The following is an 8391-nucleotide window of genomic DNA, read 5'->3' on the forward strand; positions in this document are numbered from 1 at the left end:
TTAAAGCTACTCTTGTATCCAGCCACTTTGCTGAAAGTGTTTATGGGCTGAAAAATGTCTCAGGTGGACTTTTTTTTTAGGGTGACTTATGTACACTACCATATCATCAACGAATAATGATACTTTGACTTTTTCCTTTACAATTTGTACCTCCTTTATCTCCTTCAGTTGTCAAAACTTCAAGTACGTTGAATAGCTATTGAAACAGTGGACAACTGTGTCTTGTTCCTGATTCTAGTGGAATTGCTTTGAGTTTCTCTCTGTTTAATTTGATGTTGGCTGTTGATTGCATGTAAATTGCCTTTATTATGTTTAGGTATGTTCTTTGTATTCCTATGCTCTCTAGGATTTTTATCATAAAAGGGTGTTGGACTTTCTTAAAGCCTTTTCTTCATCCAAAAAGATGATCATGCACTTCCTTTTCTTTCAGTTTTATATGGAGGATTATATTTACTGATTTTCATATATTCATATATTCATCTCTGCATTTCTTGGATGAAGCCTACTTGATCATGGTGGATGGTTCTTGATGTTTTCTTGAAATCAGTTTGCAAATATTTTATTGAGTATTTTTGCATTTATGTTTGTAAAGGAAATTGTTCTGTAATTCTCTTTGTTTGTTAAATATTCACAGGATTCTTAATATTATAACAAGTAAGGACACCAGAAGTTTCTTTCCTCCCTTATACATTCATAGCCATGTGGTCACCTCATCAAAAATGGAACACACAGACACCCGAGCCTTGTGTCTATGTAGCCTAAATTGTGAGAAAATATATTTATTGTATGATTAATTAATTCAGAATATATTGTTATAACAGCAAAATTGGGGATTTTATATCATCTCAGGCAGTAGAACATATGCATAATTTTCTTTAGGTTAATTTTATCTTTCAAATTCAATATGTCTGTATTTGGTATGTCTGTGCATGTGCCTGTGTGTGTGTGTGTGTGTGTGTGTGTGTGTGTGTGTGTGTGTGTGTGTGTAGTGTAGTGTAATTGTCTATGGAGGACAAAGAGTGTTTCAGACCACAAGGATCTGAAGTTAGAAGCAGTTGCAATCTGTCCAACCTGGATAGTGGGAACCGAACTCAAATCCTCTGAAAGAGGAGCTCATAACAGCTGAGCCATCTATCTAGTTCTATATTAAACTTTCTGGTCCTTCAGAACCAGACTTCATTTTCTTCTAACTTCATTAACAGCTGTAATCTGTCAAATATAGTTGTCCTAAGACCTGAGATTCCTGCTAACACTATCTTGGAGGCCCTCCATGTCTTCATTAACATCCCCATTGAGAATCTGCAGGATCCCACTAAAATTCTTCTCAAGGCTCTGTATCATTCCAAAGTCATGATCTCACACCTCAGTTATCTTTTACAGCAATAGCCAGGCTCCCTCTCTCTCTAGTGACACATAATTGTTTACCAATTAATCTTAATGACTTCAAGCAAGAAAGTCAATTTACCCTGTACTAGGCTTAAAATCTAGGTAAGACCTGGTGGGAAAGGCTTATTACCACTGAAGGTATTAGCTAGATTGATTCACATGGACTGTTCCCAAACTGCATACTAACATGGACACCATGTTGTTACATGCTTGCTTGGCACACAGCCATGGATAAGAGCTCTGTTTTTGTTTTGGGTGTATCTGCTTGTGTGACATGAATATACTTTCTTCCAATAAAGGAGAGGGTTGATGATAACTTTCCTCTCAGAATCTGATGTGTGCCTTATGTCATCAGCTGTTGATAAAGCTCTCTAGGCACTCAGAGACATGGAGAAATCATAGAACACACCTTTTCCTGTTAAGACACTGGGAAATCTATTTCAAAACTACCACTATTAAAAGAATTCAAATACTTAAAGTGTACATAGACTTTGAGAGCACAACATGGCCAAGAATAGAGAAGTCACAGTACACTCTTTAATGAACTTCAATTCAAACAATATTAATTTTTTCAGTGAAAGGAGTACGTGTCAGAGGCTTGAAAATCAAGTTATTGAGTTGAAGTCTCAATGATTTCATTCACATTAGGGATCAAGTCCAGGATTCTGTTTTATGGTCTTTAAAATGAAAAAAAAAAAAAAAAGAGTCAGGTCTTCAACATGACCTCAGGTGTTTTGAACATAACTCACCCATGATTTCCACAGTTTCACATTTCATAACTTAATCCACTGTGAATACGTCGAAGCATTTCAAGCCAATAACTTATAAATACAAGGATGCACAACGAGCTCTAGATTTGTATTGTGCACTCTCAGAAAATGTGTGCACTTCACGTTCAAGCACCTAGGGAAGTGCTTTTTAAGGAGGGTCTGACATAAGGTGATTACATTTAGTGTTAATTTACATTTAATTTGCAGTTGTATTCAAAGCCATTCATTTCTAAGCAATGTCTCTCTTTCCCTCTATAGACTTTACTCCTTGGATATATAGCTCCATAAAGATGTCAGTGGCATTCTTCACCTTTCTACTAGAGGTCTTTAAGTAATTTCAGAAGCATATTTTATTTCTGAGGTTATGAATGTGGAACTGAAGACAAAGATGCCCTCTGTCAATGGCTCAGAGACAGAGAGAATCGGCAGTGGCTCCTGGTGTGCCTGAAAGCTTGTCTCCCTCAGGAAATGCTCAGCCAAGCCACCTCATTTTACACTTTTGCCTTTAGAAAGTAATTGTTATTGTTACTAGAATTGGAATAGACTGGATGATAATCCTGTAGTATTCAAATTTTCTCTTTCAGCCATTCAGCCTCAGATTCTCCCCAAGTTAAGGATAATGGAGACAATTACCACTTTTTCCTCATTTTTGTTGTCCAAACCAAGGTGTTCTCATCTGACCTTGGCAATTGTTAGTATGTCGCTAGCGACGGCTTAATGGTTTTTCATTTATGGAAGCTATTCCACAGCATTATGTGTTCTCAGGAATTATAGAGATCTTTGTAATTATTCTTAAAATTAGAAACTATAATTCGATTTATCCAACTATACAGCTGAATCTTATAAACCCTTGCTAGGCAAACTTCTCATTCCCTCTGGAAACATATTCTAGAGTCAGAGAATATTTATTCTGAGACTCTTGTGGTTTATGTCACTATCTGAGACAGAAAATGAACAGGCATTCATTTATCCACAGATTTATGTATGTATGAATGTATATATATTATATATATACATATATATATATATAGTGTGTGTGTGAGTGTGTGTCTGTGTGTGTGTGTGTGTCTGTGTGTGTCTATGTTCTACTTCAACTAATCATTGCTGGAAAAATGCTTTGTGACTCCTGGGGCTGAAGTGAATAATCTTCTCACTATACAGTTAGAGATATGGTACAGAAAACATGTAGGAGTTGAATTGTACCTTTGGGTTTGTTTATTGAAATTAAGAACACTGTGGCAAGTATGGATGCTGGTTTATTACCAGTGTTTGTTTCTATTTAAGTTATGTCTTGTTATATTTTATAACATTCTTATACATTATGTCCTTCCTTCCTTGACTTTAAACCTCAGTGTCAGAGCTGAGTTGCAAACTGACAAGCTTCATGAAACAAATGGCTGGTGGCCATGGTAAATAGCATCTTCTTATCTGGATATACTACATGAAAAATGGGAAGACTTTGCCTCAGAAACGAGTTCTGCTTCATTAATTCAGATCCTGACATCTTGCCCCAGCTGCATGGCTGACTATAGCATTTTCTCTTTGGGGGACATGGGATGCCCACAAGACTCAGGAAGCTAACTGTAACACATATGGCTTGGAACCTCTTGGAACTCATGAGACTTAAGAAGATGAGGATCAGACAAGATGCAGCAGACCTCTCTCAAGGAGATAAAAAGCATCAGCATTTTATCACTAAGGAGATTAAAGAGTCATCCCATCATTGAACTGAGAACAGCATCCTCAATGGAGTAAGTACAGAAAGGAGTGAAGTAGCTGAAGGGGTTTGCAACCTCATAAGAAGAACACAGTATCAACAAACCAGACCCCCCAAAGCTCCCAGGAACTAAACCACAATGGAGCTATGGCTCCAGCCGCACATGTGCAGAGGATGGCCTTGTTGAGCATCAGTGGGAGGAGAGGTCCTTGGTCCTGTGAGGGCTCAATGCCCCAGTATAGGGGGATGTCAGGTCGGGGTGGTGAGAGAAAGTGGGTGTGTGTGTGGGTGAGGGAGCACCATCATATAAGCAAGGGGATGGGGAAAGGGATGGCAGTTTCTGGAGGGGAAATTGGGAAAGGAGATAACATTTAAAATGTAAATTTTATATATATATATATATATATATATTCACCCTCACTGAGATAGTCTTCAAAGTGTTGCAGCTGCCTTTGAGTCAGCCATACTCCAGGAAACTCACCATTTACGTAGATGTAGATGAAATTGTTTCTTTGGTATGTGGTTAGTTTCCTATCAGGGATGAATAAATGTGTTCAAACTACCCAAGTAAAAGTCATGCAATATCAGCCATTTAAATTAATATGGGTTGCAGAAACCAGCTGTTTCTGGAGGAATCCTAGGAGATGACTTTGTGTTCCTATCTCTTTTGGGTTAATTTTATAAGTGAATAGTATCAAAATAGTGGAAAACAAATAACGACTCTATTAGTTAGTGTCTTTTTGGTCACTATGACAAAACATCCCAAAGAAACTAGTTAAGGGAAGAGAAGTTATTTTAAATCATTGTTTCAGGAAATATTTGTCTATTGCGACTCTGTGGTACAGGAGTGGTAGTCAAAGCATGCTGTATGGTATGCTACACTGTGACAGATCAGGAAGTAGCCAGCTAACTTGGGATTGGAAGTAGGATAGAACTCAAGATCCTCACAACATTGTGTTTTAACTACACAGGCCTCATGGCCCAGTGGTCAGTGGTTCCACAATTTCAAAATATCAGCACTATCTGGAGATCTAGTGACCAATCACAGGACCCCGTGAAGGACAGTTAACACCCAAATTATAGCAAGTGCATTTGTGATTACCTCACTATGTATAGGTGGGATTTTGGTGGAAAACAGACTGTTACATTCTACCTTTGTGTAGGGCCCTGGCTCAGACCCCAGTTCTCCAGAGAAGCTGGATGGGTGATGCCTTGCAGAAGCCAGCATATTGAAGCAAATGTTTCTATTTGTCTCTCACAGCACACTTCTTTTCTGGAGGCAAATAATAGTTGTGACAATTTGTCATTTATTTTTAAAATACTAGCTCATTGTTGACAGAGGCATTCATGAAAATATTCACAGCTTCTTCTCTTCTTACTGCTTTGAAGTAAGTTATGGTCAAAACATTTCAGCCTGGTCCCAAGATCTGATATAGGGATTGGTAATCTGTGGAAATGATTTGAATCATTACCAATAGCCAGTCAGCTCTACTCTGGAGTTCCTGTTGACATCTCAGCAAATTCTGGCATTTTTTTCCCAGTAGTTAGGTAGTAAATTTGATTACACTTGGAATAGATTTATGAACTTTAGATGAGTCATGCTTGCTCTCAGGTATGTTTCTGCCACCCGAGAAGACTGGTGGCTTTGCAAATTGTCTTTATCCTTTTATAAAGTAGAGTACATACAAAGGATTTTAGTTTTAAATTTCTTTAGCCACACTATATTTAGGCACACTGCCCAGAGATGTATAAGAATATGGAATTTGATTCATCTGTGCTTAAGACTTTCATATCCAAGTATAAAATGATCATATTTACAGTGAATCTTCTCAAAACATTATTGTTTTGAGGATTATGCCCACACAAAGCACCCTGTAGACCACTAACCACAAGCTTTCATGGCTTTTCATAGAGCCCAAGCTGATGATCAAAACCATGCCCACGGGAAATGAAAAGTGTTGGGTCAAGACAGGATTTCTAGAAGCAGATCAAGTTTCTTGAATTCTTCGATACAGTTTATCTTATGTGAGGTCTTCAAGAAAATTTTTGATGCACTGCAATAGATTTGCTCCACAACCAAACATATCAAAAAATATACCATCTGTCTTCTAAATGAATAACAAAAGGAACGATGTATCATTTCAGCAATAGGAATTCTCTTATCATCCTCAATAGCCAGTTCTTCTGTGCCTACGACATCATAAGAAGGATTTGTTCTTGGCAAATGGACAATTTTAGGGAAAAGTGAAGTCAACAGCCTGGAGACTTAGGAATAAAACATCAGTCTGTCTACTATTGGAAGAGGCCTGAAGACTTTTGGTCAAGGACCATTCATTTTACTACAGCTTACACTCTCTGTGGAGATAGGATTTAAAGAAAAACATAAATAGGAGAATATTTTGGCATGGAATTGACCACTGTGTAAGCAATTGACAATAATTTATGCAAACTATTCATAATATATAATTAAGGTGCAGGAAATGAACCAAACCACTGAAAGAATTTTGTTTCAAAATCTAATCTAATTGTTTGTGACATCATAATCCTTAATCTTAAGGTTATTTTCAGGAATTGTCCATATTTACTCAAAAGGAGCAAAAAAAAAAAACTCTATAATGTATATAACAAAGCACAAATGAGTTGAAAAGAGGAATTTAAAATTTTTTTATTATATTTGCTTATTTATTGGTGTGTGTGTGTGTGTGTGTGTGTGTGTGTGTGTGTGTGTGTGTGTGTGATATGTGGTATGTATGTGAAATTCAGAGGACAAATAGTAGAAGTTGGTTCTCACCTTATACCCAGTCTATCCCAGGTTTTATTAGGCTTGATAGCAAACATCCACAGAGCTACATTTTTTCTGTACTCAAAAGTGGAAGTTGATCTCAGAGACTCCTCCCTAAGCCTGAGATATTGTGATGAAACCTTTCCATGATCTGAATTGGATAATCAGTGCTATGGATCTATACATTTTCTCTAAGTATAATCTGCAATAAACACAGCCCAAGACAGGAGTATAAAGAAGGCAAATTTGCACAGATATTTTTTTTGATTCTTTTTTTTCTTTTTTTTCATTAGATAGTTTATGTAGTTACATTTCAAATGGTATCCCCTTTCCCAGTTACCCCCTCTCCCATTCCCCTTCTTCTTGCTTCTATGAGGATGGTCCCCCTCCCACCCACCCATTCCCACTTCAACACTCTGGGATTCCCCTACACTGGGGAAAAGAGTCTTCACTGGACCAAGGGCCTCACCTCCCGTTGATGTTGACAAGGCCATTCTCTGATACAAATGCAGCTAGAGCCATGGGTCACTCCATGTATTCTCTTTGGTTGGTGGTTTAGTCCCTGGGAGCTCTAGGGGGTCTGGTTGGTTGATAATGTTGTTCTTCCTATGGGGCTGCAAACCCCTTCAGCTCCTTCAGTCCTTTCTCTAACTCCTCCATTGGGGTCCCCGGAGAGATATTTTCATTAGGCATTTCATTCATTCTAAGGTTAGGATGAAATATGTTTTAGAAATACAGTTAGTATTTCATTACAATGCATTGTAAGAATATTTGGAAGGGATTCCTGAGAAATTTTGAGTTTCGTATTTTTTTCTGCCTTAGTGCTATGATTTGAGTATGTCTCTCTAAAGGCATGTCTTGGAAACTTAATGTCTAATGGGATAGTGCTGGAAAGTTGGAGAAGCCATTTCACATTGGGAGATGTTAAGCTCCTAAAAGCTCCATCTTCATGACTGGAATCATGTCAGTATAAAGAGCCTGGAGCTAGGAATTCTAGACTTCCTGACCTTTACTCCCTTACTCTTCCTCTTTCTGTGATGGAATGACTCAGCATGGAAACACAGATGTGCATTCTTGCTCTTGCACTAGGAAGTCTCAAGAACGGTAATAAATACATTTCTTCTTTCCATGTAATTGACCCAGCCTATAATGTTCTGTTGTAGTAATACAAAATGGACAAAGGCATCAGTATGTTCTGACTCTTTTGTGTGAGGAAAACACAAATTGCTTTTGACAAGAGTGCATGTTGTCCCTAGGTTCTATATCACAAAAGACTTTACCGCTTTGACTTCCGGTGAGTTGTGAAACAGTTTCCTTCAGTATTGCAACATTCCCTCCTGCAGAGATGCTTCTTAGTTCAGGAGGTGAACTCAAAATAGCTTCAGGAAGTCCATGAAACTAACCAGATTCACTAAGCCCCTCCCTCCAAAAAGTAGAGAGTAAAGATGGCTGAGGATCACTCTTAGACAACCCAAGCTGCAAAAAGGTTCTTGGATAAGACACACCTAGAAGAAGCAAAATGGTTACCCCAAAGAGTTTAAATCAACTGAGTCTCTTGCAAAGGACCCTCTCTGCCCTGGTGAACTACCTGCAGGTTATGCAGTATCCTCCAAATTCCCAGATTGTGTAAACTGTCACCTATGCTGGAGCAGGCTTTGGTGATTCAGCTGTCCCTGAATCATTTCTGCACCTGCAACTAACCCCTCACCTATGTTCCTGTAAGTAACCCCAATAAA

Source organism: Rattus rattus, chromosome 14 (genome assembly GCF_011064425.1).
Source record: "Rattus rattus isolate New Zealand chromosome 14, Rrattus_CSIRO_v1, whole genome shotgun sequence".
NCBI lineage: Eukaryota > Metazoa > Chordata > Mammalia > Rodentia > Muridae > Rattus > Rattus rattus.